The 8,519-nt window shown below is 42.7% G+C and overlaps 1 pseudogene; it reads left to right on the forward strand.

Annotated features, from left to right (window-relative positions):
- Positions 1-8,519, forward strand: part of LOC112077064 (serine protease FAM111A-like) — a 28,020-nt pseudogene that overhangs the window by 409 nt on the left and 19,092 nt on the right.

Genomic DNA, 8,519 nt, shown 5'->3' on the forward strand with positions numbered 1-8,519 from the left:
TCCGCGCTGAAGCCTACTTTTTTTTTTAAATGCGTTTTCGCAAATATTTTTTTTAAACTATAGTTCGAAATCAGGTCGACTCTTTGTTACAAGTATATGTGTGCACACCAGTCCATAAGAACCGAACAGTCCGAAACTAAGGGGGTAAAACGCCCAGAAGTTCAGAAAACCGCACCAAACCAATTTGGAATGAACGCCCCACTAAGAGTCCAAGAAGGAAAGCACTTAGATGAATAATCCATTTATTTATTTAACATTTACTGAACTAGGCAGTCAGTTAAGAACAAATTTCTTAATTTACAATGGACGGCCTACCACCGGTCAAAACCCGCGACGACGCTGGGCCAATTTTGTGCGCCGCCCTAATGGACTCCAAATACGGCCGGATGTGATACAGCCTTGAAATAGGCCAGTAAAGATGGGGAAAAATTTACTTGCATAAGGGGTGCTAGGGAAAAATACATTGCATAGAGGGTGCTATCAAAAACTCGAAATACTTGAGAATAAATCACAATTCATTGGAGAAAAAATACAATTGAGTTAAAGTCGCAATAATTCGAGAATAAAGTAGAAATAATATTTAGAGAATAAAGTCAAACATTTTGGAGGGAGGAGGCTACAGCAGGATATTTTTCTCAGCCATAATCACGTGACCTCTGGGATCAGCAAGGTACGGAATACATATTAGGAACTCATTCCATAACTGACGGGGAGGGTTTAGGAGGAGTGGTGATACTTGACTAGGGGAGGGTTTAGGAGGGGTGGTGATACTTGACTAGGGGAGGGTTTAGGAGGAGTGGTGATACTTGACTAGGGGAGGGTTTAGGAGGAGTGGTGATACTTGACTAGGGGAGGGGTGATATTTGACTAGGGGAGGGTTTAGGAGGAGTGGTGATACTTGACTTGTGCATGGTTGATACTTGACTAGGYGAGGGTTGACACTWGACTAGTTAAGGASTAAGGTCTGAGGAGGAATGATGTTCTTGAAATTAAATGTACACTTTATTCTTGAAATATTTGGACTTTATTCTCTAAGTTTAATTTAGACTAGTCTCAAAATAATACAACTTTATTCTCAACATTCTGAGAATTTGAAGTGTTATTCATGCATTTAAAAAAAATATATATTTGTTTAAAAAAAATAGGTGAACTTTGGGTACAAAACATCGTCCTACTCAGCCTCTTTCTCAATTTTGACAGAAATGGGGTGTGGCATAAGTGGTTCATCCATGTGTTTTTCTGGTCATGCGCGCAGCAACCAATGTAGCTAGTTTGTTAGCTAAGCTAGCCAATGTAGCTAGTTTGTTAGCTAAGCTAGCCAATGTAGCTAGTTTGTTAGCTAAGCTAGCCACCGTAGCTAGTTTGTTAGCTAAGCTAGCCACCGTAGCTAGTTTGTTAGCTAAGCTAGCCACCGTAGCTAGTTTGTTAGCTAAGCTAGCCACTGTAGATAGTTTGTTAGCTAAGCTAGCCAGTAACTCCTCCAACACAGGATGTTGGTGGCACCTTAATTTGGGAGGATGGGCTCATGGTAATGGCTGGAGCGGAATAGGTGGAATAGTATCAAACACATGGTTTCCTATTTGTTTGATGCCATTCCATTCGCTCCTTTCCAGCCATTATTATGAGCCGTCCTTCCCCCAGCAGCCTCCTCTGCCCCTCAGCAGCCTCCACTGCCCTCCAGTTTGTGTTGACGTCATTTTACAGGATTTGTTTTTGGACAGAAGCTGTAGAGATCTGTAAGAAATGGCACTTCTGTAGCTAAATATCTTATTCAGCCATTTTGTTATTTTTAAACATTAAATGACCTGGCATGATGGGGTATTGATCGGTTATACAGTTTAAAGCCGTTGTTTTTGCCCAAAGTCAACCTTTAAGTACATAATTTTTGGTTTTCTCTTCGCTTGGCCCTAATACTCTTCCGTAGTTGATTTACCGTTCTCCTAGCAGCAGGATATTATGCTGGCGGCATGAATGTAGATTTGTTTTCTTCAAAATAAGAGTCCCGCTGCAAAGACATGCTAAACTTTGGGAATATATATTTTTTTGCACCCTGTGCCAGTACAAGCTGTTTTTTCACAAGCCATTGCAACCAAATTGAAAAAAAATGCATCATTGACATATATTTTTAATATTGTATTTAATTGAACAAGGCAGCTAATCCCAACTGTTCCTAGGCTTGTCATTCAAAATAGGAATTTGTTCTTTAACTACTTGCCAAGTTAAAATAAAAGGTTACAATAAGAAATTGTATACCAGCATTTCTTTAAATGTACACAAATTACTGGTATTGTTGAAATCTGCTTGTGTAGCCCAGGCGCTCAACCCCTGTTACTGAGAGCTCCTACCCGTCGCTGTAGGATTTTCACTTCCAAACCAATCTAAATGCTACACTGATTCTAATAATTAGCTGTTGATAAGCTGAACCAGGCTAGTTTACAACTGGGGATTGGCTGTGAACGTACAGGACGGTATCTTCTCACCTGGGATTGAGTGGAACGTACAGGACGTACTCTGTATCCTTTTTCCCAACTGGGATGGATATAAACGTACAGGAACGGTATCTCTTCCACTGGGGATGGAACAGTCAACTACAGACTTATCTCTCTACTGGGGGATGGAGTGAACGCTTATCAGGAACCGGTACTCTCACTGGGGATGTGAAGTGGAGTGGAACTACAGGACGGTATCTCTCTCACTGGGAGAGGGAAGTTGAACGTTACAGGACGTTAGCTCTCACTGGATGGGATGGAAAGTACATGCACATTGTTTATGAGTACATCTGAGCACACAAGGGATACGACAGGAACGTATGACTATCATCTCTCATGCGTGGATTGGCGGAATAGAGGACGTAGAGTTTTTTTTTAATTTAATATATACAATTCTGTGAGCAACACAAATAGAAACGGTTAATAAACCTCCGTACAACAGAAACAAATAGAATGTCCGCTTTTCCAGGACAGACCCGTGTGTCTTTTCCATAATAATCTCTCACTGGGAGATGGTATTAATCGAAAAATCCAAAATAACTTCACGATCTTCATGAACGTACATGGAACTGGTTATCTCTCGGTGCGACTGGTGGATGGCGAGTGGAACGTACAGGACTTATCTCTCACTGGGGATGGTAAGTGAACGTGACAGGACGTTACTCTACTCTCACTGGGTCGACATGCTGTCAGACGTGAACGATACAGACAGTAATAGCTATCACCCAGGAACAGGTTAGGAGCAGCCCTGGGTGATATTTAGAAAGAAATAGCCTATAACAAATGTTGTATATGAATTACTCATAATAATCTTGCATAACTTAAATGATATGTTGCTGAGGCAACAGCGTTTAAACACAGTACTGGTTGACTCCTCACTCTACCCACTGCTGCAAGCACACAGGTTTAATTACACGAGTACTGGTGACTCCTCACTCCTAACCCACTGCTGCGGGCAACAGTTGTGATACAAGAAATACTGGGACTCCTCACTCCCACCCACTCCATTCACTGCAATACATAGTATATGAATACTTATTGCGCTTGCTAGAAATAAGAAGTTGTCGTTAAAAGCTAACCCGACTCTCATAAAACACAGCTTGGTACAGACTAAAGAAAGATCATAACTTCAACTCGATGGTCCTGCTACCACAAGTATAAAGCACACACTAGCGGATAGTAGTTACTTGAGAGGGCCAGGAGACTGTGCATCAAGTCCCCACATTACTCCACTCAGATAGCACCCAGGCATCTGTTTACACCAAAATACTCAGGCTGACTGAGAAGCTGAGACTTGAGGTGACCTTGTCTCACGAGTCTGTGTTGTAAAAACACGTCCTCTACACAAGAACAATCACTCTAGGCAACACCTCTACTGTTGCACACACATATGCTCGGCACTAAAACCCACTAGATGCAATGGACACAGATAAGGACTCTATGGACAAAACCACACAATACACTTCACTAAAAGCTGAGTCGCAACAGTCTTTTTGTTCTTCACCTCAGTGGGTGATGGTGCGGTGTAGTTCGCGTTTATCGTCGAAGGAATTGAGCATTACGCGATGGCCTGTACTCATGGAGCGGATGTCGACTTCGTAGGGGCCCAGGGAAATGTGGTCCTGACTCACTTGTCCTGGTTGCCCGTGTGTCACAGCATCGTCGACTGAGACTTGTCTGTCAAATGAATTCCATACAGAGCAGTATGCTCCAACGCCGTATCGATCTAGAACGAAGGGAGAGAACGACAAACACGAATTCTGCGACACACTCTCCTCGTTCTGCATACAATGTGGTTGATTTCTCGCATTCTTAGCAGAGGAGTTTCTACCATACAACCAATCACTTGTACATCGCACAACATTTGAGTCGACACACGTCCCAGAACCTACAATAACTGAGTGCGATGAGTTGTATCTACAGAAAAAATTATAGCCCAACTCCAGCACATAAAGCTGTGACATCACTTTCAAAACAATCCCAGCTAACAAACTCGCCCGTTCTGACGCATATTTCCTCCAGTGAGTCCTAGAATGCCACAAAGGGTGACATCAGCGACCCATCTGTCATATTATCCTTTTTAGATCTCCTTTAGTTATATGGTCTCATATGAGGTGACTGCCCCAGCGAGGTTACACACTATGTAAATATAGTACAACTTATTCTTCTGACTTCTTCCTGACGACGCATATCGCAATTTTTTGTACACTGTGGTGGAACACCTACTTTGAGCCACACAGAGTGACACTCAAAGTCAATATCTTGAAAAAGAACCTGAGATTCTATTGTGTTTATTTTGCGGTCGGAGTCGTGCTTAGTACATATGTAAATCAGTGTAGAGCTGCGTAGCGGCTCGATTTATACACCACAACACTTAGGATACTTATACATGTCACCGGGGCACTTGTCATACGAGTCACCTATGCGAGTGAGAAGAAGTGTGTGATAATTTCCAGTGTAACTTCGTGCAGGAGATGCACTGCCATAATTACTGAAAGATACTATTTAACACATTTGTTGCTCTGCTGATCTAGTCCCACAGCCAGTGAGATACTGACTGTTACTTTGATCTCTGTCTCACCACAATTCACCTCTTTGTGTTACTCATAGTGGTGAACACATTATTCCATTCTGTTAGTCACATGTCTGTGGAATTGTTCAGTTTATGTCTCAGTGTTGAATCTTGGGTTGTATTCATACAAATATTTACACATATTAACCGGTTCTTGCCAACTGAAACACTGAGTAGATTTCAGTTGGATCAGAGTGAGTGAGACATTCTTTTTGATTGCCTGACGCTTTGTATGACCAAGAATTATCAGACCGATCTTCTCCAGCACTCTCTGAGCAGTAGTTGGCTTGAGCGTACCCAGAGACAGAATACTATGGCCAAGAATAGCACTTCACGATGTTTCTCGAGCTCCTGTCCAACATATCAGCTGTTTACGTATTGTTCATGGGTTACACAGTCAGGAATGGCTGAAAAAAATCACCACGAACCATACTACCTCGAATCTCACACTACTTTAGCTGATAGATAGGCATTGCTGGGTGATCTGAAAAGTCATCAGGCCAAATCCTACCAATAATGCTCTGAGAAAGGGTGTTTTTCTTTCATTTACAATCTCGTATAAACTCATGACGAGAGTAGAACTACATCAAACTTGGTTCTACCATTACACAGACCCACAACTAGTGAAATATAGTCAGATGGCAGCTAGAAATCCAACGGGATGTTCTTCCAGAGACAGATGGAGGGTGATGGGCTAGCCTGACCAGACTAGCGGGTCCCTGTATACAGATAAACATGAATACAAGAAGATAACTAAAATGTCAAATATTACTGGTCCGTGACTCTAAAACTAACGGTTCGTAACATTGATTATACATGCTATAATGCACAAATGTAAAACGTTCTCCCTTACATCTGTATCTGTTGTTCCAAGTATGAGCTTGACGTAACCACATGTACTAGGTGATGAAGTGCGTTTGTTTGGTTTCTGGCGCCATCAAACGTTATAGAAAGTGCGGAACATCTTAGATATAGCGGATGGTGGATTCTGGATAACTGAATCACTAGCAAATGGCAAGTCATCTACTTAGACTAATTGATTGAGAAGGATATCCCACTAAACACTCGTCTAATCCCTCTGCTAAGAAATCATAACAACGCTGATAAATCTTACCCTCCTATCTAAATAAATAAACCACAATGATTGGATGCGCTGTGACGAGGTGCTGTTACTTGCTCCTAGAAAGTCGTGAGACCGTGTGCAGGTTCATCAGATTGCCATCTCCAAGATGATACTTAAACATACTTACCACATGACTACCATCTAGTCAACCAGTCTACGAAAGCTCTCACTTACTGAGTAACGACCCACATCTACTACCTCTACATACTCACTGAAACAGCGCACATCAATGACAGCCACAGACATCTATCTAAAACAATATAGTCAACATACCTACTATGTCCACCTAGACACGAATCATGGACAGACCACACAGACGTGTTCCACTTGGTAGTGTTTAGTACCTAGCAGCACCAGACGTCCCACTGAATTCGGAGAACACACAAGACACAAGGTGTAAACATGAGCACACAAGCAACAGAACAACACAGGCGGTCGAATGGAAATACTGTCATCTCTAAGAACAGAAACGAAACAGACGTACAGCTTCTCACGTAGTAGTAAGACACACACAGAATTCTGCGACTAGCGCACACAAACACCTACACATGCTAGATGATACGACCAACACCAGAATCATCTCTACCGCCTTCAGTCTACAGTTAGTTTAAAACACACAACAGCTTCACTAGAGCACGACAAACACTACAGCGTATCTCTTAGAGACAGCACAGATCCACACAGGCTATCATTAGTATTACGATAATCACACACACAAAGTTCATTAAGAGAACACACCAGTTCTTCAATTATTATATCAAACACACACAGCTACACTAGACACACAGAATCTTACAAAGCTTTCATTACCGCACAGCAGAAACACACAGCTGTTCACCGAAAAACACACCAGCTTCCTAGACGAGTCCACACGCACACACATTGTCATTCCCCATAGTAAACCCACACGCGTATATACACCGAGCATTCACAGATTATTGATGAATACCCACCACCACACCGTTCAGAAGTTAGTAACACACACATATAGCTAAGTAAACTTCTATAGCCTTACACAGAACCACGGAAACTATCAATTGGACTAGCCAGACACAGCTTCGATTATAAATTGAGACTATTTAATAGCAGAACACACTTGCGTTTCTATTTAAACATGATGCGTCATTCTCATATAGGAGCCTGGCTGCACCAACGCGCTGACGTCTCAAGAAGACCAGTGAAGGATGAGGCAGACGAGGTGGAACAAGCAAATATTAAAAGGGCGAAGATGTGGTAAAGGAATTCATTGGGAAAAACTGCCTCCAGATACCACCTCTCCCTTTCAGCTCTTATAATTCGGTGCTCTCTTGCTATAGCGTTTGCTATAAGGAGAGATGGATTTCCAGACAGGGGTGTAAGGTGAGTTTTACTGTCTGTGAATAATGTTATGTGTGTGGACGGATACAAAGGGGAAAAGGTTGAAGGTAGCACTGGATAGCTTAACATCTGATTGGATCGGTTGGGGTCGGCCGGCGAAGAGTTTATGCGCCGATTGATAACTATTTAAAACCATCGGTGTAATCAACCGCGACGGCAACGCACGTACTTGGCATGTTGCATCTGTCTGCTAATGCCAAGGGAGCGCCCATTTGGTTTGAATACTTTCTCTGGAGCCATTCTCCCTATTGAAGAACCGGAGACTGGGGGAAAGAACGGGGAATTGCACTCCACTCTCATCGTTGCCGACTCAAACACACCAACAATCAGAAAACTATACATATAGTGATGGAACCATGTGTTTTTTGTCTCGGAAGTAGGAGATATTTACACTGGTAAACCTGGGTCTCAGCGAGGAACAAAGTAATATGTGTTTAGGCCTATAGTGGTTGAACTCATTGTGGATTTACAGAGTCGCAAATATACTCTATGTTCCAACTAAACACCACTGTATCAAAAAAGCAACCCCAGTGCAGCAGCACGATTTCACCAGCTCTCATTTCTAGAAAGTTTTGAATTGGTGAGTATCAGAAATATTGGGTGTGAGTGGGTCTAGGAGGGACAAATTCCCAGACTACGCTGTTATCAACCTCGTCCCTCTGCAGCCACTAACACGCGTGACATTCCTTTTCTGTTCAATTCCATATAGCATCTCCTCTTAGCCTCTACATCTAAAACCCGATGTCTGCAGCTCGCGTCTACGTCCAGTCGACCGTGGGGTCTGGTCTTAGTCACTAAATAAACAGCTGGGCGCTATCGGCGTGTTATCTTCAGCCCCACACACTCCCACGCAAATAAGTACTCTTGGCGGAACGCCGATTTGCACTTGGGCTGCCTTCATTTTGTCTTCACTCGAGACTGACACCAACTAAGAGGCTGTTCCGTCCCCCCCTGCGGA

The sequence above is a fragment of the Salvelinus sp. IW2-2015 genome, unplaced genomic scaffold (genome assembly GCF_002910315.2).
Source record: "Salvelinus sp. IW2-2015 unplaced genomic scaffold, ASM291031v2 Un_scaffold4244, whole genome shotgun sequence".
Classification (NCBI taxonomy): Eukaryota; Metazoa; Chordata; class Actinopteri; order Salmoniformes; family Salmonidae; genus Salvelinus; species Salvelinus sp. IW2-2015.